Source organism: Microtus oregoni, unplaced genomic scaffold, assembly GCF_018167655.1.
Source record: "Microtus oregoni isolate MIOR12 unplaced genomic scaffold, Mior012 000141F_ref0000236, whole genome shotgun sequence".
Classification (NCBI taxonomy): domain Eukaryota; kingdom Metazoa; phylum Chordata; class Mammalia; order Rodentia; family Cricetidae; genus Microtus; species Microtus oregoni.
Genome location: NW_024544791.1, coordinates 986,411 through 1,013,468, shown reverse-complemented (window position 1 = coordinate 1,013,468; position 27,058 = coordinate 986,411). Strand labels below are relative to the sequence as shown.

General features: G+C 37.9%; 1 protein-coding gene across 1 annotated transcript in view; it reads left to right on the top strand.

Annotated features, from left to right (window-relative positions):
- Positions 1 to 27,058, top strand: part of Hcn1 (hyperpolarization activated cyclic nucleotide gated potassium channel 1) — a 359,593-nt gene that overhangs the window by 73,956 nt on the left and 258,579 nt on the right. The window lies entirely within an intron of this gene.

Sequence of the window (27,058 nt, the reverse complement as noted above, 5' to 3'; positions counted from 1 at the left end):
ATAAATAAAATTTCTATTGAAAGCATATACAGGCCCTAAAGAATATATTTTAGTTTTTAAAAAACGTTTCTTTAATTTTTGAAATTATAATATAATTACAGCATTTTCTCATTCCCTCTTCTTCCTCTAAATTCTCTTATATACCCTTTCTGTCTCTATTTCAAATTCTTAGCCTAGTGTTTCATTAATTGTTGTTACATACATATAAATTACAAACACACACACACACACACACACACACACACACACACACACACAAATATGTGCCTAATTTGTTTTTCCCTTACATAGTGCTAAGGGATAAATCCCAGGTCTTGTGAATTTTGCATGCACACTCAACAACTATGCTACATTCCTATCGCTGGGTTAACACTTTTCATTTGGACAACAAATAACTTGAAAAATGTGCCATATTCTATCAGTGAGAAAAGTCACTCTGGCAGCACCAGGGGCTGAGAGGAGCATTTGACCTGCAGTTCAATGGGAGGTAAATCAGCATGAGAATGAGCATGACCATCTCACCTCTTTGCAGGATGCAAACAGATCCCCACCACCGCATCCCAGTCACTCCAGAGGGAACCTAACAAGTGTAGTAAAGGAGCCATTCCCTGCCTGTGGTTCAGAGCTGAAAGCTTACTGATGGCTTGGGATGGCAAATGTCTGCTTTTGCCATTTACAGTTTTATGTCAGTTACCAGCAAGAGACCTGTCAGCTGGGTAGAGAGAACAAGATAAAATCAGAACTACAGAATTGCATTCTTTCCTGCCTGGAGGCATGACCTTCTTATTTGGCATTACCTCTGAGGAGTTCATCTTTGAGAAATATATTGAGTAGAACTATTATAGGAAAACGAATGCATCCATATATATACATATATATTTATGTATATATACATAATATTTATATAATCCTTACCTTTTCTGTGATTTTTTTAAATTTTTCACTAAACGGAACCTGTATCCTGAATATTCTGCCTAGTACCTCCCAGTTGTATAAAGTGTGAATGTCGTCCCATGAAGAAGACCCCGAACAGTCTGTCATGTTTTCCTCTCTACACACAACCGTTTGCATTCCACACTTTTGTAGTTGATTAAACAGCTTCACTAGCTTTATTTCTGGTCCTTGAAGCTTAGTTCTTTCTTAGGAAATTTTACATTGTTTTTTTTTTGCTCTGCCTCACTGTCTTCGGTGAGAGGGCATTTTTAAGTACTTCCATTATCTGAAGGTGCTGTGCTTCCACACTGACTCCTCCTCTTCCCGAGTCGTGGATTATGACACTGAGCTTGCCTTTGCTTATGTGTTTCCCAGTGTGCGGTGTGCTGACCTTGTGCCTCTCTACCGGGTAATCAATGGTGATAGTTGGGTTGTGCTGTATTCTCAGTGCTCAGATAGTTCCCACCACGCGTCAAATGTGCAGTAGAGTTTGTGGAATGACATTTCCTGAACATCATGATGGTGTTATTATATCAGTGATTTCCATACAAGTCACCATAACTGCTCATCTATATAGCCACATAATTATGTTCAACAAAGAATGGCTGTTAGATAATTTTTGCAATTGATATCCTGATGGTTCATAATTATCATGCAATGATGTGACAGATGATGATACTCAGGATACACATGATTAGGCTGAAATTTTGTTTCTGTTTCTTTTGAGCTCTATGATCTGTTAAGCCCTTGCTTGCTTATGGGTTGAGAAGAAATAACAAAGGATTAATTCATGGGAATATAGAATGGACTGAGTGAGTAATGTCTCTGGTAAGGATCTAAGAAATGACCTCTGTGTGTGTGTGTGTGTGTGTGTGTGTGTGTGTGTGTGTGTGTGTAAATACTGATACACTAAATACTCAGCATAGATGGTTACAATAAAATAAAACTCTTATAAAAATATTTCATGCTCAGTGCAAGTGTCCAGGATTGTTTTATTTGTGTTCTATTGACATACTTTATCAGTGTCATTAAGTTTGTCCACATATCTTTTGAGACTTTCAGAAGCCAGATTTTTTTTTAATAGTTCCCTTCCCAAAACTATAATTTTAGAGGTTGGCAATTTTCTTTTAGTTAACACTCTGTATGTTTCTCTATTTTATATATAATTGAGAAATGCATCATCATAAATTTAACATATACTGCCTGATAAAGAGGTGGAGATATTGTTGTTGTCAAAGGGTTGCTGTGTGAGGTGCCAGGAGAACCTGCCAATAAGGAAGGAGGGGCAAGGGTGTCTTGCCTTTGTAAATGCCATAGGAAGAACTCAAACCTTACGGTGTTGGGAATCCTTATTTAACACAAACGTGCTGCCACTGCTATACATTATGAGAGCATTCATTTCCAGGGCCAAAATAAGTAGACTATTGGGACCAGATCTTGTCTACAGAGGATAGAGTGCATTCTCAGCATTTCTGAGAGTAAAAGGCTCTGGAGCTTTCCCCCAGAGCTTACCAGAATGTACTCACCACAGTCAGCCTGAGATGCAATAGGGAAAGACTTCAGCATGCTCTCCACTCCTGCTGCCCTCTATAAATGTTAAAAACCCTGAAATGTCACCCAAGACAGGTCCACATGGCCACAATCTTGGCTTAATGCTTTCTGCCAACCACCTCTTCTCATACCTTCCCTCTGGGCAATGCAGAGCTTGAGATCAACAAAATACCCCTTTTTTCCAAGTCTTTAAATATCCATTTCAGTTCTTCTTTTTTTTTTCTTCTTTAAAACCAGAATCCCTCCTGAGGTTTCTGCTTCCCCTATAACTTGTGCAAGTGGTGACTTCTCTTTGAGTCTTCTCGTTCTTGGGGGACTGCATGATCAAGCTCCTTGAACCAGGTTTAGAGTCAGTTCATTTTCTCTTCTCTGTTCCATTTCTCACCCAGCTGCTCATGTTCTCCAGTCTCTATGCCCCATGGTTGTGTTTTTAAAGGAGATTAGATTCTTCCCACATCCGATCCTCTTTGTCTTGGCTTATTGTAACCATACCTAAGCTTGCTTTCTCCTCTTTCCTTCCTACCTTTTTTCTTCTTTTTTCGTACCTCCTTCGTCTTTTCTTCCTTTTTCTCATTCCTTTTTTTGTTTCTTTTTCTTTTCTTTTGAGAAAGAATTATATATAGCACAGGTTGGTCTTAAACTCACTGTATTAACTGAAGATGACCTTGAATTTAGGGTCTTCCTGCCTCCAACTATTGAAAGACCCAGGATTCTATAATCTATGCACCTATATGTCCTAGGAAGGAAGCCCAAGACTTTCACATTCTATACAAACACTCTATTAACTGAGCTACATTCCCAATTACCAAGAAATTTCTTACTTTCACCCCTGACTTTAGTTTTAAGAGAGCAACCGGAGCATGTCTTAGAGAATCTAAACTGAACCATTACTGCATAGTTTTGGGCATACATGGCTTCTAACTACAGGGATGGATCCATGATTGATGGAGGAAGGTCATTGGCTAATAAAGGCACTGCCCTGACCCATTTTATTGGTTAGAGGATAGGTGGGAGGAGAAAACAGGACAGAACACTGGGAGGAAGAGGAAGTGAGGTGAGAGACTCCACCGCTCTGCTCTCCGCAGCAGACGCCTCAGGGAGATGCCATACTCCCAGCTCCCAGGCAGACACACGCCATGCTCCGCACGCTATCCGACCCAGGATGGACATAGGCTAGAATCTTCCCGGTAAGACCGGTGCTACAGTTTATTAGAAATGGGTTGATCGGGATATCAGAATTAGCCAGTAAGGGCTAGAGCTAAAGGGCCAAGCAGTGATTAAATGAATACAGTTTGTGTGTTGTTATTTCGGGGCATAAGCTAAGCTAGCCATGTGGGCGGCCGGGTGTGGGGGACGCAGCCCTGCCGCCCCTTATTACTACATTTGGCGCCCAATTTGGTGCCCAGACGTGTGAACAACTAAACCCACTTAAAAAACCTGAGAAGGCTTAAAAATAAGGGAAAGAGAGTTTAACACAGATTTTTGCTGTTTGTTGGTGGCGTGCTGTAGAGAGATTTCCTGATTCAGCAACAGTAGCAGAAAAAAGGCTGTGTCATTTTAAAGCGCGACTTCCTGGGGCTGTGCCGCCATTGTGATCTCTGTCTGGCTCCTGCAGGAGACAGAGCTTTTGAATAGAGCATTTGGAGTAAAGTGCTACGATTTGTTTGATGGCAACTAGACTCGCTGTGTTCTCGGGTCTGCTCTGCTTGCTAGAGGCAAGCGGGCGCCTCATCTAAGAGAGGCTTCCTGACTCAGCTTTAGCTGCAAAAGCCTGCAGCTCATTAAGAGGTCCTGCCACAAAACACTTAAATGGTTAAAGCTGAACGCATGCTTTTCGGTTTTCAGCCGTAGCAGGAAAAAAGCTGCGCCGTTTAAAAATGCCAGCTTTCTGGGCTGTCCTGCCAGGGCAAACTCTGACTATTTGAGGCAGGAGGGCCGGCTACCAAGAGAGGACTTGAGTGTTGTCTGTTGTAGCTCACTTGCTGGCAGGGACCTTGAAATGCCATACAGTTGTTGCAGTAAACATGGCTACAGCCTGTATATCCGCCATGAGGCTGGAAAGCTAAGGAATGGACTGGATCTAGCTGGCAAAGCCACGCCTTTAATCCTACTGAGATTGCTTGGTAAATTAAAGATTATGTGGTCAGAAAAACAGAGAGATATACAGTAAAGAGAGATTCAAAGACAGAGAAAATTTCTGAATGGTTTACAGTGTGTTAAAAATATATGCAGACTAAAAGTTGAAGTTCTTAAACTAAAAAACATAAAAAAAGGAAGAGAGTTGTTGTGTGTGGTAGCACACGCCTTTAATCCCAGTGCCTAGAAGGCAGAGGCAAACAGATCTCTGTGAGTTCAAGGTGTACTAGTTTACACCTTTAATCCCAATGCCTGGGAGGCAGAGACAGGCGGATCTCTGAGAGTTCAAAGACAGCCTGGTCTACAGAGTTACTTCAGGTCAAAGATACAGAGAACCTGTCTCAAAAAGCAAAGAGTTAAAAGTAAAAATAAACGAAATAGAGGTTAAAACAAAGCTGTACAAAGATGGAAAATAAACAGAGAATTTTGATACTGTATGCTATTATGCTCTCTTTAAATTGTTTGAATGCTGAGGAAGGAGCAACAGCTGCTAAAAGATATTTATTTATAAATGCTGCTGAACTAATCCAACATAGATATTTTGAAAATGCCTTGACTTTGAAATTTGGATCTAAGGATATGATACTTTGGAAAAGAGATTCTTCTTTTGTTTTCACAGAGGATCAGACCTTGTGGATTGCATTTATCCCAATATGGTATGATGGACCACGCCCTCCTGAAGGGTTGGTGTGAACGCCTTCAAAAAATTGCTTCGCTCAACTGCCAACTGAGATGAAGCTAGCACACAGGTTATACCATGAAAGACCTAATTAACGACGCCCCCATTCAGCAGGAAGCAGTTTGGAGAGAAATAACTGCGCCCTTATTCCCAAAAAATGTTTATAAATGTTCTTTTACATTTAAAGGGGGATATGATATAGGTATGAATAATGTGCATTAGTATAGATTTTGCTAGAGATTTACGGTCAATTCTGTTATATGTATATGTATTTCTGATATTGATTAAGGTATTGTGATTGTGTAGTTCATTTAAAAATGTAATGTATATAGGTAGTTAATAGATAATCATAATAGTCAAGTTTGTAGTCATGTTAGTTAGATTTTCTAGATATATAGAGATATATTTTAGATAGACATTCTTCATGTCTTTCAAAGATTACAGAATAGGACATTTAATGTTTTAATAACTGAGGACTTTTCATGACAATGAGACACTCTGCTCCTGGCAGCACCAATCTATTTCAAGAGGAAGATGGACATCGAAGAGGCTCGTTATGGAGTTTTGATAGCCATTTGGGCAAGAAACTGCTCTTGCCTGGACTATTACATAAACTGGACACAGAGAACCCGCAGAGAGAGGACTACTGAACTTGCCTAAGGTGAGATGATCTTTCGGGGTTCCTGATTCATTTTGAAAGAGTCTGCGAGACATTCTGCAGGACACAACAGATAGTGACTGAACTGACTTTGAATTTTCCTGCTTTATGGAAATGTCTGCTGGATACCATGGGCCTGAAGGCTGAAGATGGATGCCCCAACGGTACAAAAGAACTTTGGGTGACTGTCCAGGCAGCGAGATGTCTTTGTCATTTCTAGAGTTTGAAGTTTCTTAGTTCTTGTTTACTTAGGTAATATTATATCTTTCTGGAGTCTTTGATGGAGTTAAGAATAGTTAGTTATAGTTATAGTTTTCCTTAGTTATGATAAAGATTATTGTAACTTTTACTTGATAACTGTTTTGTTATATGTAATTTTGCTATGTTAAAGCCTTTTTTTTTGTTTAAACCGAAAAAGGGGAAATGATGGAGGAAGGTCATTGGCTAATAAAGGCACTGCCCTGGCCCATTTTATTGGTTAGAGGATAGGTGGGAGGAGAAAACAGGACAGAACACTGGGAGGAAGAGGAAGTGAGGTGAGAGACTCCACCGCTCTGCTCTCCGCAGCAGACGCCTCAGGGAGATGCCATACTCCCAGCTCCCAGGCAGACACACGCCATGCTCCGCACGCGATCCGACCCAGGATGGACATAGGCTAGAATCTTCCCGGTAAGACCGGTGCTACAGTTTATTAGAAATGGGTTGATCGGGATATCAGAATTAGCCAGTAAGGGCTAGAGCTAAAGGGCCAAGCAGTGATTAAATGAATACAGTTTGTGTGTTGTTATTTCGGGGCATAAGCTAAGCTAGCCATGTGGGCGGCCGGGTGTGGGGGACGCAGCCCTGCCGCCCCTTATTACTACACATGATGTCCTGTTTTGTCCGAGTTTCCACTGTCTCTGTGACCTCATCTTCTTTTCTATAGCCCCCAAAACACTCTGTGTCACTCTCTCTCAGGGATGCCATCTGGAATTGGAGTTTTGATTCTTGGCTTCAGGAGGAGTTATTTCTTCTACCAGGCAATTCTTTACCAACTGTTCTCTCATTATTACTGTCTTTAGAGTTCCCCTCAAATGTCACATAATATTGGATTTTAATCTTCCCACCCTTCCTTTATTTCCCCTTACAGTACTTAATGAAACTTTAGGTATTATATATTCTAAATAACAAATAAAAGTTAGTACATATGCTAGGGCTGTGTGGTTGTAAAGAGGAGGCTGTGTATAAGGATTGAACATTATGACAGAAGGTTGTTGGGTAAAGAACATCTCTGGCTCATTGTAATCTGAAGCTGCTAAAGCTTCAAGCGGTGAGCGCAGTGACTCAGAGGAAAGGGAAGGAGAGGTATGTTCCAGGATCAGTATAGAACATTTGTTCCCTACACTAGAAGGATCAGGTTATGTCACCCAAAGGGAAAAAAGGTCTTGGTGTCCTTTGATAATGCCAGACTCCTGTTCTGATGTCAGCCTTCACTGATAGACTATAGCAGAATAAACGCTGTCCAACCTCATCAGACAATTTGACAGTGCATAGAGGAGTCCTTTGTTGGCTTTTTACGTTTCAGGAGTGAGTTTGCCGCTAATTGGAAAGTACAACCTCAATCTCCTTGGTCGTGCTGGTGGGCTCATCTTCATTTCTTGTTCAAAGAACACACAGACTCACAATCTGCTGCTTTGTAGCTCATTCTTTCTCATCCAGCTAGCTTCCTATTTTTATTGCTGAGTCATCCAATCAGGCTTAATTGTCTCTTTCTCTCCAGCTGGCTTCATCTTTTTGGAAAAAAAATATGCTACAGGTGCACTTTTTAAAATTAGGAAAACACGAGTCCCAAATATGGATGGGGCTAGAGTGTCGTGGTAGATGTTGAAATCATCAACGTTAATTATCACCCTGTGCCTTTCCTTATGGGGTCCAGTAGTTTGTATGGTGCCCTTTCATTCTAAAAATAGTCCAGTCTGGGAGGTTCATGAAAAATTCTGGGTTGGTTTTTTTCTTTTGGAAACTCTTTTCAGATAGTCTTCATTTTGTGACTAAATTATTTCCTTTCATTTTTCTTTAGAAATTACAATTCTTTCAAAATCAAGTCACTCAAGTTGTTTTCAAAGTAAATGTAGCATGGTATAAAAATATAACCAAATTAGATAACTAAAATGTTCTAGAAACAATTATGTTTTTTTTGTTGTTGTTGTTTCTGTGCTGGGGTTCAAACCTCAGGACTCACACCTGCTAGGCAAGTAATATAACAATAAACTATACTCTAGCCAAATATGCATCCTTTCAATTTTCCTCTCCATTGTCTCTGAAAGACTATTTCCAAACAAAGTTGTTGTTAGTAAGTAGAAAAGGAATATTTAACCTTCCTCCCAAGAACAAGGCCCATTTTTGCTACATTGTATGAATGGTAAGAGCACAATAAAGTAATCATGAATGTAAAGATTCTAGAGAAGCTGGGGAAATGGCTAAGCTGGTTAAGCTGAGAACTTGCTGGATCTGCTGGACAACTGGACAAGCACAGGGGCCTCAGTTCACATCCCCAATCCACGTAGCGAAACAAGGAACCTTACCTCTGTAGCTGAATTGATGAACTCCATGTCCAGTGAGAGACCTTATGCCAAGAAATAGACACCTAATGTTGACCACTGAAGCACACACACACACCTACACAATGTAAAGAAAATGACTTGGCAATACCCTTTGTTCCATGTACCTGAATGCAAGAAAAAAAGAGAAGGCATAAATATTGTAAGATCCAGAATAGCACGGCGTTTCCTGTAAAATGGTGTCTCTTAGGAATGTCGGAATCTATACCTATAAAGCCTCACTAATACCATTGCCTCAGAATGAACTTAATAAGGACAACAACAATGGGCATGCTAAGTAAGAGAACAAAGGAAAAGCCTATGAGGCCTCAAAACCTCTTAGAGAACTACAGACAACTAAGGGATGCTGAGAGCTGGAGAATAGTTTTCCCCAGGAAAGAGCACACCAGTTTGTTATCCAATACTAAATGGTCATCCCTTAAAATATACATGCAAGTAACATTATACAGAGTGAGCAGGTTATACTTCTATAATTAGGAATACACACACACGCACCAACAACGGTTAATGAACAAAAGACCCCATGGTTTGAATCAGAGCAGGAGGTGAGAGGGTTACATGGGAAGATTTGGAGTGAGTGATAGGGAAGGGTAATGATGTAATTATAATATAATCACGAAAATAATTAAAAAGACCATCTTTTTGCACAATGATATGAAAGTCTGTAGATGTTCACCAAGGATACCAGTGTTAATTGTTTTGACCTAAAGTTGGTTGATCCTGCAGGAACAATTTAATCCATAGATGCGGAGAGGCAACTATATGCACTGTATAAATCTAAGAGGTCCTAGTCTCAAACAGAGAGGGGAAATATTCAAAGTTGGCCATTCCCTGCGAAACTTCCAGAAGTAACTTGGTAAAGTGCTGCTGTCTTACTATTTTAAATATTCTTCATCTTTAAATTATATGTATATGTGTGTGGGGGTGGAAATGTGCATGTGTGTGCCGCTGTCCACATCACTAGGTGACGCTATTAAGTCCTCTTCGGCTGGAGTTCCAGGTGGTGTGAAGAACCCAACCTGAGTTGTGGGAACCAAACTGGGATGCTCTGATGGTCAAGCTCCTTGCTGTCTAGTATTATAGTTTGTGCTGTGTTTTTAGAGTAAAGTAAAAAAGAGCCAAATGGCTATCACAGGAGATCTGAGGAACTGTCATCTGAAATTCAAAAGACAGATTTGTGCTTTTAGACATAATCCCAGTTTTCCGTTGCACTCATAGCAAAAAAAGAAAAACCATAAAAATGCAAAAATTAAAACTTCAATATTGTTTCAAATAATGTGTTTTCCAAATGGATCATTTCATGTTATTTTGACAATCATATGTACCTTTGTGATATTTAAAGTATTTCCAGAAAACATTATTTATCAGTATTTAGTTCCTTACAGTCATATAGACCGATTTCTTGTTATTTTTTTATGAATGTTTTTGTACTCGGAATTTTGGTTTTGATAATAACGTACTTGGAGAAATGCTCATCCTAACTGGTCATGCATAGATTATGTGGTAACATTTCACATGAATGATGCAATAATTCATACAGTAACTATAAAGTTTGTTCTATTTATTCCTTTCACCGAGAAGGAAACTCAGTTTCAGACAAGCTAAGAGCCTTGGCTATCACAGGAGATCTGCGGAACCGTCATTTGAATTCAAATGTCTAATGATAACAGCATGTGGTTTAATTCCATATTTGATACCACCCCCAGTAAAGCTTATGCATCTCTTGAATGACTGCAATTCAGAACACCTTGATTGGTAGTGAGAGTACTACAGGAAAGTAGAATTTAATTCAGCATGATAACACGAGGTGAAATAAGGCAACTGCAAGCAATCTGGAAACTTCTATTTTGAGCTTTGCCACTATCTTATTAAATGAGCTCAGAAAAGCTTTTAACCTTTCAAAGCCCGACTCTCTACTCCTGGAGGGAAAATGAGAAGTGGAACAACCATGGGACTTATCTAACAAGTCTTTTCTGAAGATTAAATAGTGTGAGTTTCGATTTCCTGGAACAAAGTTTGCTAGGTGCCAGAGCTCCAAGTAAGTCATTATCAAGAGCTCAAATCAGCCTTGCAAGTTGGTAAAAGATTTTCTAGTCAGAAAGGAACAAACACATGGTGTAATCATAGTGTCTCTCTCTTTAGATAAGCATCATTGCTTGAATAGACAAGAAATTTGTTGAAAAGTGATGGGTTTGTAGACTATATATGCCAATATCATTCTCTGTGCTCTTAATTATATATATATAATTATATATATATATATATATATATATATATATATATGCGTGTGTGTGTATGTCATCTGAATGAACAAGAGACTAGGTTCCATGTTCTGTAGTAGCTAATATAGCTATCAGAACCAGCTAGGATGGACATATCCCGGTCACCTATCCTGATTCTTGTCACTTAATAGAATCTCAAAAGACTACACGCTGGTTGAATGAATAAATCACACACTGTTTTCCTTTGCTTTGCTAGACTACTAATAGAGAACCCACTGTGATACCAGAGGGGTCTTTTAGTAAGAGAAGAAAGTCTGGTTGAGCTATGGGAATTTTGTTTGAACTACTCTATAGTATATTGTATATGCTCATGCTTATTATAATCTCTAGCTGTTAAACTAATTTGCATAATACATTTACATAAGTATATTAAGATTTTTATGTAGCTTACTTCCTCAGTGCTTTCCATATTTATTCTCTGATACCAGAGGGAGAGTTAATTTTTCTTAGACTTTAAAACAATTTCAGATTAACAGAGTTGTAAATTAGTGCATGATACTCCTCTGTGCCTTTCATCTTCTCCAAGTGTTTAATTTCAGAAACTGACATATTTATTAGAGTAAGGAATTGGTTTTCATGCATTGTCAGTTGGTATGATGCCATTAATTAAACCGCACATTTTATTTGGCACCTTACTGTGTTCACTGGAGTTCTTTGTCCTTGGGATTAGATGTCGACATTATCTCATAGGGAGAAATCTGCCTTTTGAAGGATTTGTGATGTTCTTCAATTCTTTTGCAAGTTTGGCCTGAAAAACAGTAGTTGTTTTGTAGAATATGTTTAATTGTGACATATCATCATGATTGGAATAGAACTATGATTTCCTTATGGGAAAATGCATTTGAGGGGACATTCTCTTATTGCCAATCAGGGTCACATGTTGTCATCAAGACAGTCCTGGTGACATCCGTCTCAGTCACTTAGTTTATATGATGTCTTCCAGATTTTTCCAATATATTACTATCTGTTTTGTATTCTCCACATTTCATTTGCTAGAAGAAAGTTACCAAGAACATTTTACTATCCAACAAAAAAATGAATGTTTATCTAGTCAGAAGAGCAAAGATTTTGTGAACATGAGTTGAAATCACCATACTGCTTCATAATGTTTTGTGAGAGATTTATTTAGACTATACACTATTTAGTTTAGCCTTAGTTGGAGTTAATCCCATGACCTCAACTGAACATGGCTACAGCAATATGTCTAGGGTGTTATAATGATAATTTTATATTACTTTGCTGAAATTATTAAGATTATTATCTAAGGAAACATTTCCACTCTTTCTCATCTATTTGTTGTTTTTGCCAATAGGTACTCATGATTACTTATTGTTTTGTTTTTTTAAATATTATTGTCATTTTTTGTTGCTCAACTCTGTCCAACTTTAGCCAACCCTTGTCTTAACTATGATGTACTATAGACAAGCTCCTCTCTTGAAGCTGCAGTCTTTACTTATTGTGCATATTGTACTGCATGATATGCACTTACCTTGTATTTTCTGTACTCCAGTCATTGACTATTACTTTTCACATTAGTTTTGTGGGCTAGAGATGCATAAAGAGAGCTTTGGCTCGCATCGGCAGCCGAAGGACACCGGGCGGTGGTGGCGCACACCTTTAATCCCAGCACTCGGGAGGCAGAGGCAGGCAGATCTCTGTGAGTTCGAGACCAGCCTGGTCTACAGAGCTAGTTCCAGGACAGGCTCCAAAGCCACAGAGAAACCCTGTCTTGAAAAACCAAAAAAAAAAAAAAAAAAAAAAAAAAAAAAGAGCTTTGGCAATGGGATGCTGAGGTAGAGAAAGTCATTGTCTCCAGGGCTGTAGGTAGTGGTAAATTGCACGCCGTTCAGTAGATAGCTGGCCCTTGTTAAACCCAGTAAGTCGCATAGCAAATAGATAGGAAAGGCAAAAAAGACATGGAAGTGGGATAGGGACTGGGTGGTTGAAAGAGGGTGGTTGGTGAGGGTGATAAAAGAGGGAAGATGGCTACAACTAGAATATATTATATAGATATATAAATTGTCAAATTGTGAGTTAATTTTATTTTATTTTTTTTAAATATTTATTTATTATATATACAATATTCTGTGTACATGTATGCCTACAGGCCAGAAGAGGGCACCAAACCTTATTACAGATGGTTGTGAGCCACCATGTGGTTGCTGGGAACTGAACTCAAGACCTGTGGAAGAGCAGTCAGGGCTCTTAATCACTGAGCCATTTCTCCAGCCCTGTGAGTTAATTTTAAAAGATTACCAACTGGCACTAAGATGTGTCATTGTTTCTCTGTCCCCAGTGTCTATGAAGTAGACCAATCCTACCCCAGTATTTTGATACATGTTCTCATGTTGGCTAGGACAATCTCAACAGTATGATTTTGAACCCCTGATGCTCCTGCATCTCCTTCCTGAATGATGGGATTACAGTCAGCTTCCAAAAATCTGTGTTAAAAACCACCTCTGAAGAAATTGTGTGTGTGCTTTCTTTACTCACAATGGTTAAGGAATTCTATATGACCACTTGTAAATTCCCATTTTTCCCTTCACATATACAGTCTTTTACCCTTAAACAGGTGAAGGCATTGTAAAATCTTACCTTGGCATGGAAAAAGATTTCTCTATTATCCAAACCACAGTGATTCTCAAAAGGAGAATTCCATTCTAGATTACCTTTCTACCACAGACTTCCACACCGACTTCTTTCCTGAATGTTCCAACCAGAAAATGATTTGTGAATTTTTATATTTTTCTCCTTTTTATTTATCCCAGCCTTGACATCAACCTGTCAACCAACTCAGAATCTCACCGTCAACTTTTCCTTCCTCTCACTAGATTGGATAGCAATAATTCTGTTGATTTTCTTTCTTAGATGTAAACTCCTTGTTCTTCCTAACATTTCCTCTTCTGCTCTCCCCCATTCATATCCTATTTCTTTTCTTTCTCATCATCTTATTTTAGCCTTGTGGTTCATGAGGGCATTGAGTTGGACTCTTTTGTGTCTAATCTGGTTTGTGTTTATTGTAGCCGTAAAAAAGCATTTTTCTCATTGCACAAACAAAAAGCTTTCTATTCTTCTGTTCTCCCTGTATCCTGCAGAATGACTGTTATTTTCAGACACAAATTCAGGTTCCTAAAATATCACACAACTCGTCCTGAACCTGTGTTCCTGCACCCCCCAGCAGAACTGTAGTTGTATAAGTACCTTCCTGCTAATTTTCCTTCCATGTCATCCCATAGCCCTTGCTGATAACAACACTCCCCCTAACACACATATTTTATAGATTATATTGTCATTATTACTTCTTTTCAGCAGAGTAGAGGTTTTATTTCATCTTACAAGTTATAGGCCATCATCGAGAGGAGCCAGGCAAGAATTCAAGCAGTATCTTGAAGTAGAATTTCTGAAGGAAAGCTGTTGGTTGCCTTGTTCACAAATCCATGCTTAGCTAGTTTTCCTAAATAGCCCAAGAACCATCACTCAGTGGTGCTAATCACACTGGAATAAACCCTTCTGCATCAATTATCAGTCAAGACAGCCCCTCCATAGACACGCCTACTGGACAGCTTGATCTGGGCAATTTGTCAATTGAAATTCCCTTCTGAGGTGTCACTAGGCTGTGTTAAATTGACAGTTAAAGCGAACTAAAATACTATACATATACTTGTATACAAACATAAATATACATATATATGTATATAATCACAAATATATATATATATATGTATATATCACAAGTGTGTGACTGAGATAGGAAAATATCATGAAATCTGAGGACATAGCAAAAAATCCCAGAGCATGACCATGTAAAAACCAAGTCAGGATTAGTGAGGATTAGGACAGTATCTCCAATAATTTCTAATGTCGATAAGTTTACTTTTGCCATTTTGTAATGCATATTTATCTGAGGTAGAGTTCCCAATACTGACAATTAATTAGAAAATCAAAATACCAATCAACTCTGAAAAAAGTTCATGAAGTTCTAATGTCCTGCAGTATCAAGTATTTAGTGAATTTTCAATACTTCATGTAATACAAATAAGCAGTGTCATCTCTTGAGCATCCACGTTAATAAATGGTAAGATTACCAAAGATACCAAAGAACTGTAGTCAACAGCTCTACTTCTTTTTCCTGTTTTATTACTTTGGTTTATTTTTTAGAATATCATACAACATATTTGGAATATATTCAATTCCCAGTCCTCCCTGATTCCCACCCTCCTAACCTATTCACCCAAAGTTTGTATTTTTATTTGTTTAAACTATCAAGTACATTTGCTGCTGCCCAACTCTTGAATGTGATACCTTACCCTGGAGCATTGGTCAACCCACCAGAGGCCACACCCTTAAAAAAAAAAAGCAAAACCGATTCTCCATCTCCTATTTGTTTTCAACGCAAATATCTCCTTAGCAAAGGGTGGGACTTTCTGCCCATCCGTCTTTTCATGATGGGATTTTATCAGTCATTTCAGCATCTGTGAATTATCATGTGTCATTGCTGTCCTGTATTCAGGACACTGTTTTGTTGTTATTAGAGAACATGTTTGACTTTTACAATCTTTCTGCCTCTGCCTTTGCAATGAATGGTCCTTGAGCCTTGGGAGAGAGGATCTGATATGGATGTTTTGCTTAGGGTGACCATTCCAGTCTCTTGTTTCCTGTACATAGACCGGTTGTAGTTCTTTGTGTCAATCACCATCTATAGTGAAATAGGAAAGTTTCTTTGATAACGATTGTATGCCCTTTTTTATTATTATCTATCTTTATCATATACCAAAATTTTAAGAATGTACTCTGCTTTTTCTTCTTCACCTTTTAAGAATCTACCATATGTTAATTCCCCATCTGTTTTGTCTCCTTTTGTATATATCTACCAGCATTCCACTTGTGGTGTCTTCTACATGAGACAGTTGTCTATCAGATATTCAGTAGTGAGCAGATGAGCCAGCTCTGGAACCAGCTGGGTTAAAGACAGCCTACTTGTCTTAGAATGCACTTGCTCAAGTTCACTGCTCTTTGGAGAAAGTGTTCACGCTGCTGCTAAGACAATGAAAACAAGGAGAACAACTGATACTGGTTACTCCTTCCAGAATATTTCCAATTCAAAAGAGTTTCTCCTAATTTTGTTAAATGCATTTTTTAAAAAATTAACCTTCACAAAACGCTGAAAAATTGAAATACCTTCCAGTTTTAAAAATGCAGAAATTTAGACTGTGATGGAATTGCTTTAATTCTTCCCAAGGCGTATCAGCTTTTCCAGACTACCTTAAAAAAATGAGAACATAAGTGACAGGACAGAGTTCTTGACATTGAAATATGAAAAAGACAATGAGCTTGTTAGTGCACTGACTTGAAACCCTGCATATTTTATTTCTCAGTTTCTGTCTCTGTCTCTGTCCTGACCAATCATGGGAGGTAGTGGGGCACAGGCAGACACAGCTTGACTTATAGAACTCCTATTGGGCACATAGCACCGTGTCCATAAAGACCATTTCCTGACATTAACATGGGCCTTCTTTACTTGTATTTTATTAAAAATCAAGGACTAATACGATTTAGTTGATTAAAGTCCTAGCATCACTCTAAGTAATGGACAGGTGCGAAGAGGTTTTAAGACTGCCCAAGGTCAGACATTTCTCTAAAATCTAAAAACAATTCAGTCATGACTTAATTTGACTTTATAGCTTCCTGTTAGTGTAAATGTTCATTTGCCCATTTTTAAATTTTACTATCATTTAATTACAATAAGCAAAACCACATTTCCACAATAGTGTCTCTCTTTTTTTTATTGCGAAAAGAAGAAAAAAAAACATAAACAAAAAAAACAAGTTTCTACCTCCTCCCAGCCTCCCATTTCCCTTCCCCTCCTCCCACCCTTCTCCCCCCCCCTCCCACCCTTCTCCCCCTCCCCCCACTCCTCTCCCCCTCCCTCTCCAGTCCCCAGAGCAGTCTGGGTTCCCTGCCCTGTGTTAAGTCCTAGGTCCTCCCCCCTCCGTCCATATCTAGGAAGGTGAACATCCAAACTGGCTAGGCTCCCACAAAGCCAGCACATTAAGTAGGATCAAAACCCCCTGCCATTGTCCTTGGTGTCTCATCAGCCCTCATTGTTCGCCATGTTCAGAGAGTCCGGTTTTATCCCATGCTTTTTCGGTCACAGTCCAGCTGGCCTTGGTGAGCTCCCCGTAGATCAGCTCCACTGTCTCAGTGGGTGGATGCACGCCTCGTGGTCCCGAATTCTTTGCTCATGTTCTCCCTCCTTCATCTAGACTTACCACACACTCTAGTGTTTCCAATAACATCCTTTAAGGCCTCAAAAGTCTTCTTTATCTTCCAGATATTTTTGTAAGAAACACTATTGTGGGGAGCACGGAACCACAATAGTGTCTCTTACAAAAATATCTGGAAGATAAAGAAGACTTTTGAAGCCTTAAAGGATGTTATTGGAAACACTAGAGTGTGTGGTAAGTCTAGATGTTACCATGTGTTAGAGCAATAGAGTTACTTAATTTTCATTCAAAGCTGAAGAAAAGGGAGCTCCTTGACATTTTTCATTCAAGAAAGTGCTCTTTTGTTTCTCATACTTAATTTACTTATGAATTTTACAAAGTTCAAAGAAAATTTTTAAATTCAATCTTAAATTTGTAACCAGCCCATTATATCACTGAATATATCACTTTGAAAATGTTTTTATTTTTTAAAACATTCTAGAAAGTCTTGTGGTAATGAATCATGAGAATAATTTTTTAATCCCAGTGTTACTGTAAAGATTACATGACATGAACTCTAAATACTGTGGACCAAATCAACCAAGTATTTCAGGGGTAATTGTTATTGTGATTAATTTTAATCTTCTCAACATTTGGCTACAAAATTTTCAAGAGAAGGAAGCATTCTCAAGCCCTCAAGTTGATTGACAGATATAGTTTTCCATTTTCCCAGTATTTATAATAACTAATCTGAAAATTTCTTGTTCTCCCCAATTTTGACTATTTCATGTGCCACACATATACCCTTCAACTCCGGATATTGATTTATGATGTTTGTCTGGAAATTATTCTCATGTTTTACAATACAAAGGAAAGCTCCCTAATACTTGGCTGTACATTGCTTGCAGAAAAAAATGTCATCTTCATTTTTTTTTAAAAAAAGAATAAAAGTTTTGGTTAATTTTGCCTAAATCTTCATAACTCTGTAAATTCACATAAGTAGTTCTCTTTAATTTTTTGTTTGTATGTTTTGTAATTCAGTAAATAAATTTCCTTGACAAATAAGGGGATATTTGCAGTATGAACATCTTAATAAGACTAGGAATCTCTCTATGTTTAAAGCCAGGTACTGACCATATTGTCCACTCACTGTTGATGCCAAAACTCATTGACGCTGCAGAAGTGAAAGGGGGAAAAATCACTCCTCCTGCTGAAAGTGGACTTTAGTATTACCTCAGTCTTCTTGGTAGTGATAAACCTTTCAAATTACAAATCTCTCATTTATCCAGGATCTGCTTAACCTGTGAGTCATTCCTCTGTCGTCCCCTGTTCTCCACTGATATCTCCTCTTAGACTATTTCCTTAAACATTCACTAACGGGCTGGCTGAAAGGAGAAAAGAGCCCAAAGTAGCAAAACTTGGCACATCCATTCAGTACTGCCTATTTCTGCTGTGCTCCCTTATTTTTGGAATTTCATTTTTACTGTTTTTTTTTGTTTCCATGTTACACACTCTGCATAATCTCCCCCACACTTCCTAAAACTTATTTCCATGGAGGATGCATAAAGCTTCGTTTATAAGAATATTTGCATTCCCTCTTTTAGTCTTGTTATTCTTATCTGTATTTTTTTTCTTTGCAACAGTCCTGTTGCATAGGCTAGGCTGACCAGCAAGTCGGAATCCTTCTAATTTGTTCAAGTCATGATGCTCCTGCCTCAGCTTAGAGATGCAAGCATATACTAACACATCCAGCTTATTTATAACATTATATAGAAAAACATGCACCAAGTGTGTAGAAAACAGTAGTGAACAATGCCATTCTAAAATGGAATCAAAATTGCATTTTAAAGAGCAAATTTTTTCTTCAGAGTCAACAGAGTCCTCAAGCCAGAACAAGTTACAACATGCAGAATTTGTACTAAGTGAAGGAAATCATAAAGGTTTTCTAGTTTTTCAATAATTTTCACTTACATATTTTCTTACCTCCAGAGAATGTGATGATGGAAGTATGACTGGGAGAGTTTAATGAATTCTTTAAACTCAATGGTAAAGTGTTACTCATAAGAAAATTCTTCCAGAGTTACATCTCAGATTGCCTAAATTACTGCATCTGCACATGGTTGAAAACATAGAACAGTAGAGTTTCTATGATGGATAAACTAAGAGTGTCATGAGGTACTATGGAGTGATATAAATACATATATATATAAAATCTATATTATGTTATATACAATATAGCTTATATAAAATAATGATATGTATATGTTATATACACACTGTAACAGACACACACACACACACACACATATATATATATATATTTATAAATGAATATATACACATTCAGTTTACAGCCAAATGAGACAATGGACAAATTTTGAAATTGAGATTGTCTTATAATAACAGATGTCAGCCAGGCAGATAGCCCAGCAGTCTGTGAGTTCGAGGCTAGCCTGGTCTACAAAGAGAATTCCAGGACAGACTCTGAAGTTACACAGAGAAACCCTGTTTTGATAAAACAAAAAACAAACAAACAAAAAAGTTCATTTCCCTGGATAATGAATATACCATCCTGTTCCAGTTTACTTTTCTAAAACGACAATAGCTTTTACTTATTTTTGTCACAAAACCAATTTTCAAAAAACTGACATTTCCTTCTCCATGTACCCACAGTAGCTTGGCATATGAGACAGTCAATCTTGCTTGTTCTGGATGAAGTTTATGTAAGTTTCTGGATGTATTTCTTCAAATACATTTAAAGGGTCTGTTGAATATTTTGTTGGTTATTGCTGTGGTATTTTTCCATTGCCTAGTGCTTTACAACTTAAATCAAGTGGTTTATTATTATTGTTGTAATTATTATCATGAGAACCTAATTAACAAATGCAACCTTATCCAGAGAAATGGGTATTTGTTCTTATGAGGTGATCCCAATTCCAAAATTTGTTCATTGGCTCATTTTGCTGGAAACTGAGTATTCACTGGTAGAGAGTGGGAAATGTTTCAAATCCACAGAGGGAACCAAAGAAGCATACGTCAACTCCATTAATTTAATTTTCCTTTTCATTTTCCAAAGCTAAAGTTTTTCCCCTTGCTTCAATTTCATTTCCTCTTAAAAACATGGAAACATTCCATGCATTTCAGTTGATGAGTTCCCAAGTTAAAATCCATCACTTCATTTAAGTAGATTTTTATCTTCTCTATCAAATGCAGGATATAAGTATTCATGAGTACAACAGTGTCTGAGTTCATAAACTAATCATATTTATATTAGCCGTTTACCAAAAGGTCACCTTGATAATTGTTGGAATCTTGACGTGATGAATAATTATATTTGAAGTATAAGTAAGTGGCAGCAGGGAGATGGAACCTAACCTTTATTCTTATGTCTTACTTTAGCCATTTGATATCTACTTCCAAACACAAACTAAAGACAAAAGCAATATGTGGAAAAATTGCATCCCTTAATTAAATAAAGAGTTATAAGTCTTTTAATTTAATGTGGAGCTGCAGAGGTAGTGAATTGAAGATTTCCACAACATTTATTGCTACAATTCTGTGCAGGATCCACTGACATTATTGTGTGCTTAAGAAATAAAGCCATATTCATTATTGTCTAGATATAATATAATTAGAAAACGTATCTTTTACTCAAGATGACTAAATCCATTTAAGTCAAACATAATACGTTAAGAATGAATTACTCTGCTCGATTTTTTACTACCATGGCTTCTGTTTTGATCACTAATTGACAGAATAAATGTGCTGTGTGATTTCACCCCTTTCCTGTCCTAGTAGACTTTTGTCTGCTTGATACAAGCTAGGGTCAACAGAGAAAGAGGGAAAATCGGTTGAGGAAATACCTCAATCAAATTGGCCTATAGATAACACTTTAATGATTGATATGGAGGAGCACAGCCCACTGTGGGTCTGCCAGCCCTGGGTAGTTGGTCCTGGATTGTATAAGAAAGCAGTGTGGCCAAGCCATGAGGAGCAAGACAATACACAGTGGTCCTCCATGGCTTCTGCTTCCCTTCCTGATTCCAGGTTCCTGCCCTGCCTTCCCTCAGTGATGGAGTGTGACCTGAAAGATGCAAAATGAAACAAACCCTTCCCTTACCAAGTTACATTGGATCATAGTGATTAACATAGCAATAGAGACCCTAACTAAGGTGTCTCTTTAGAAACGTTGGTTACAAATAATGTTCCTATGGTGAAGGTTTGTAAAACTGCTTACAGTGCAAAAGGTCCTCGATTTTAAACACTGAAATTAGTTTTACAAAATTTGGGAATTATATAACCTAAATTTTAAAAACGTCTTTAAAATATTTAAGGGGAACCAGGACTATGAGACCCTATCTATAAACTGCTGGAGCATGTGAAGGGGCTAGACATGGAGATTCAAAGCTACAAGAGAAACTTCGGTAAGAGCCCAGTATAGATAGTGTAATTGAAGCCAGAGGCCTCAATGATTCATCTCAATGAGCACTTACAAGTAACGAGTATGGACTACAGGGGATAAAGTGTGACTCAATGGCTCACATCACAGCTTCCATAACAAGATTTTTTTGTTTTGTTTTGTTTTTATTTTGTGGGAGGGGTTTACTTTTAATTTTAGTTTTGGGGGTAGGTTGCAAGGACAGAAGGAGATAAGTAAGATCTGGGTGTATAATATGAAATCTACCAAAAATCCAGTCATTAGTACTCTGTTGTTTAGGCTGTTAAGCTACCCTAGCCTAAGGATCCTGAAGACAGCCACTCCCCAGGTAACCTCATATCACAAAAGAAGGAGCAGAAGCATGTTTGCATATCCTGACCATTTGTCAGGATGGAATGGATATACTTGTAGGAGTCATCTTAATGTCAAAAGAACTAAGTAATCACATACTGGGTCCAGACAGGCAGCTGAGCTTGTCAACCATTTTGAGCAACCTCTAAACTCTCTGACCATTAGATAAGGTGGCAACGAGCTCACATTTTTGGGCCTCCACAGGTATGTAATTAAAGGAGATGATTGTTGCCTTTAAAGTTAACATCAACTGAAACCCATTGACCTTGACATGTGACCGACATCCAAGGTTATCAATATGGTTGGAAGAATGGCCAGAAGGCAACAAGTAATAGAAGTAAATGGGCACATGAAACAGTAAAACTAACACATGTCAATGGCATAAAACACACAAACGGTTCTCAGGAAATGCTGCAGTTTTATAATAACGGACAGAAGCACATAAGTGCAGTTAACTTTCAAAAAAAAGAACTCAAAAATGATCAGCTACTGATCCTTGGCTGCCATGACTGTATTGCTGTTTTGACAGACATTGAAGGAGGACACTGTCCTGATGCAGCCACTCTGCACTGAAGAAGCTCAATGCACAGTGGAACACAGATAGGATATTTTTAAAGGCTAAAAGGCATATCAGCATTACAAACAATGGTTGCTGTTAAAATTGGGAATACACTGAGGATCCCTGTTGATTTACCAGAGAAGACAGGTGCTGCCAATGAAAAAAAAAAAACTTCTAGGTAAAGGGCAGAGAATGGAGAAATTAAATAAGTTTCCAGAAATAGTATTGCAGTATTTAACTATTAGAAGATCAATTACTGCTCCTGTGAGTGTGAAGGATATTGTTATTCCACATGTCAAAGGTTTTAATGTAGGGATTAGCCTTCACATACTCCCTACATTTTGAATCACTTGCTTGCATGCTTTTGCATATATGAACAAAAACGTTCGCTCCAGGCCTGTGATTCCTTGCAACTTCCCAAGGAGGCTAGAATCACTTCAAAGTCTGAACATCTCTGCTCTATATTAAGACCTGTCTCCCAGAATATTACTTCTTCACAGTAATTCATTGGTTTCAAATTGACTGTCCAAGTTATTTCATGTCTTATGCTAAAATAGAAAAGTTTGGGCAAAGATGGTTGCCCTAGGCTACGAGTTCACTAAATTTTTTAAACAACTGTCTTTGAATATCTCATCGATGGCATGCTCATGAAGTAGAACTATTTATTCATTCTGAGATTCTTTCTGTTTTATCTGATTAAAAATGTAAATGTTGAGGAGAATAAATGTTTATTCTTCCATAAAATTAATGAATACAGGACAAAACACTTGTAATTATTAAAAATCTTTTAATCTTCTATTATAGATTATGTTTATAATTAAAGAAATCCAACTAAATATGGCACTTAAATGAAAACATGTTTCTGTTAGGCTATTTTAAATGATATCAACCTTAAAGAATATTCTAATTATTTTAAACTTTATAGTAATTAGTTAATGACCATGTATTTGTGCAAAAATAGTTTCATTGTTATAAACCAAATGGATAAGCAATTTTCAGAATTTAAACTCAAACTTGGGAGACGGCTTAGCTGGTAAACACTCCTTCCATCAAGACTGACAGCCTGAGTTCAAATCCTGGGACCCACACAGGAGAAAAAAAAAACACTTTTGCAAGTTGCCCTCTGACCTCCACACATGTGCTGTGGCAGAGGTGTCCATACACCTACATAAATCAACACATAAAATATGTTTAAACTGTATCCTACTCAGTGAGTCCACTATTTACTTTCTACACAGTTGTTAAGATTATTATATAAATAACATATGAAATTATATCATGATAGCAGTATGAAGCTTTAAAATGTTTAGTTATGTGAAGTTTGGTTTTATAACATGTCATCATTCATATACAAAGAATTATGTGTAATTCTTATATATTAATATACTTATGTAGTATTGAACATTTACCAATACGTCTATATTAATACATATAATATATTGGATCTTCTATTTTGTCATCTTGAATTTGAGTCACACACAATTGAAATGATATTTCAGTCCACTTTGATTCACAATAAGATACCAAGATATATTTCAGTATCATGTTTTGTCTGAATTCATTCTAATACTGCTGGGCACACATGAATTGCTTCTGAAAATATATTCATAGGGAAGTCTTTACCCTTATATTTCTTGCGTTGTCATGGTTCTTTGCTGTGGGATGTATAAGCCACTAGAACAAGTTCAAGATGTGCCAATGCCAAGAGTCACAATTCTTTCTATGTAGCATAGAGTCCATTCTATCTAAGCCCCTCTGAAATACCAACCGGGATCTGACTTAACAACTTAGCTTGGTGCCAAATTTTCTCAGCATCTCCTGTCTGACTTTTATGACAGGGTCTCATAAATCCCAGACTCGACTTGGGTACTGGGATTAGAGTGCGCACCAGAAAGTCCAGTTTTCACGCCAAGATTTCGTTAACAGGTCCACACAATTATTCACTTTCTGCAAAGAAGCAATTTGAGTATTTCATTTGGTTACGAGTGTGTGTGCAGAGGTAGAAGGATCACAAAAGAGTATTGCTTCTCTGGGCCTCTTTTCCTTGAATGGATAACTACTTAATTTTATTAAGATCTGATTTATTAGATAAATAAATGATGCGAATAAATTATCAAAAGCAGCTGAAGCTTTGTCTTTCTTCTGAGATCTACCACTTAAAAAGCCATTATATTCTTGTAAAATGGGTACTTTGCATCCTTTTAAAAAGTAGGTTACATTAAAAAAATTAGATACACTGATAAAAATTCATTTTTCAAAGAAATATGAAATCATTTTTCAATATGAATAATTAATCAAAGCAAATCTACAGCCACATGCCAGGTACAAACTCAAAGCTAAACTTACAAATTAAGCCAATCATGGCTACAGTGTGATGTCACAAACCCATAATCCCAGCCAGCAGCTGGGAGGCTGAAACAGTAAGATTAATCAAGAGTTCAAGGTAGAGGGCCAGTAAGAGGGCTGGGGGAGGGGGGTTGTAAAGGTGTTGGCCACCAAACTTGAGTTTCCTTCCCAGGGTCCACATGGCAGAAGGAAAGAAGACCACAAAGAGAGAAAGAGAGAGAGAGAGTTAGTTTCTGAAAGAAAAGCTTCCAGCCTGGGCTAGAGAGAGAGAAGAGAGAGTTTACACCAATTTGGGCAACTTTAAAAAATTCTTTTTAATTGAAAAGCTAGGGGTGTAGTTCAGTGCAAAGAAAGTAAGCCCTGGGTTCATGCCCAGCCACACCCAACCTTTTAAAAAAAGAAAAGATCACAGGCACAAATAACTAAAAAAAAAAATCGTAATAAAAGGAATACAGCTTAGAGGAAAATGTAAGGAACTCAGACTGATGATAATACTGTAATATTTTCTAAATTCTGTATTTTATTTATTTGTATCTGTATGTATATAGACACACAGCCATGCACACACGTGGAGTTCAATGAACAACCTCTGAATCGGTTCTCTTCTCGCCCGGATCTCAGAGACTGGACTCGGGTCCTGGGGCCTCCGGACCAGCACCCTGACCCCTGGACTATCTGAAACACCTCCCTGGCTCTTATGTAACAGGAGAGCCCTTCACTACACCACACGGGCGTACAGCGCTACATTCCTACTGTGTGCACTGCGTCCTCTCGGCCCAGACAGAGAGCTCCGTTTGAGAACCTCTGCAGTGAGATGCGGGAGAGGCACTGGGCTCTGCAGAGGTCCATACCATGGCAGCTGGACAGAATGTGCCTGAACAAAGGGGATGCCAGCCCATCTCCCTCCATCCCCATCCCACCCTCCCCTTCCAGCAGGGTTACAAAAGTGCCTGTGTGGCCCTGGTGAGTCATGGGTGTTCCACCGACAGATGGGGTGGGGCGGAGCGGGCAGAAATCACTATTACGTGCCCAGTGAGCTGGAAAAGCCCATCCTGTTTTTCGATTTTATATAATAATCATTTTTTTTTTACAAACCTGAGATTAAAAAATGTTTGGGAAAGAAAAAAAAAGTAGGTTACACTTTTATGAGCTTAAGATTTAAAGACAGACTTGGGCTGGTACAAGAGATTTTAAACTTCAAAATTGATTTCAGAATCTTTTTCAATATACAACAACAAGAAAATACATGTATTTTCATCAGTCAAAGTGTATGTGTGTGGGGTGAGAGGATATCACATTAAAAATTCCATTCTGCATTGAAAAAAAAAAACAAAGTAGACTCTAGACTTGTCTATCTAGTTACTTCTAATCAGTTCCTGTACGAAACACTGGCAGACATAAGCTCTTTGACGTGTATGTCTTCCATCAAATATTCGTCAAATTTTGAAAACCCATCTTGGGAAACTTCAAGAAAACTGGATGACGCTTCTAAACAGCAGTGACAGCTGAGAACACTAAGCAATTAAACATTTTTCACTTTTTGTTTCTTAAATCCCTTGATAATATTTTAAAACTTTTATTATAGTTTTGAGAACTTCACACATAAATACTGCATCTATATTAAGCCTATCCCTTCCCCCAGCCTCTCCTGTATCTTTCCTCTACCTATCAAATTCACTTTTTTCCTTAATTAGTATTACATGTGTACACAGACACACACATACACACACACACAAATACCCTAATGAGTTCACTACTATTGGTCATATGTACGTATGTACTGGGCTCAGACAGTTTTTGTGGAAACTCATACCTGGAGGAAACTGCTTCTCCCTTTCTTCACAGCCATTGGCCTTCTGTAGTTTTTCATCTAGAGGTGAGGGCATGTTGAATTGCCTCAGTGCCTGTGGCATGTCAACTAGTGATGTCAGGATTTCAATTTTGTTCAAATAACTGTATTATTGAAATCTTCATAGGTGTATTTCCCAGCATGTCTAAGAAACACTATCTAACAGCAGGTGTTTCGGGACTCTGACTCTTATAATATTCCTGTCACTTACATTTATTTTTCTGAATCTTAGGTATAGGCATTGCAGATATATCAGTTAGGGTTGAACATTCTGTAGTTGATTAGTCTCTGCATTTTGACAAGCTGAGGATCACTGTGATAGTCTCCATCTGTTGCAAAAAGAAACTTCTGTAATGAGGGGTGAAATCTGCACTCATCAGTTGGTATAAGTATTTAGTATACAGTTGAAATGATAGTGGGTTAATAAAGGGGCTGTTGTAGATTTTTCTCTTGGTTCTGTGATCTTTCTAGCC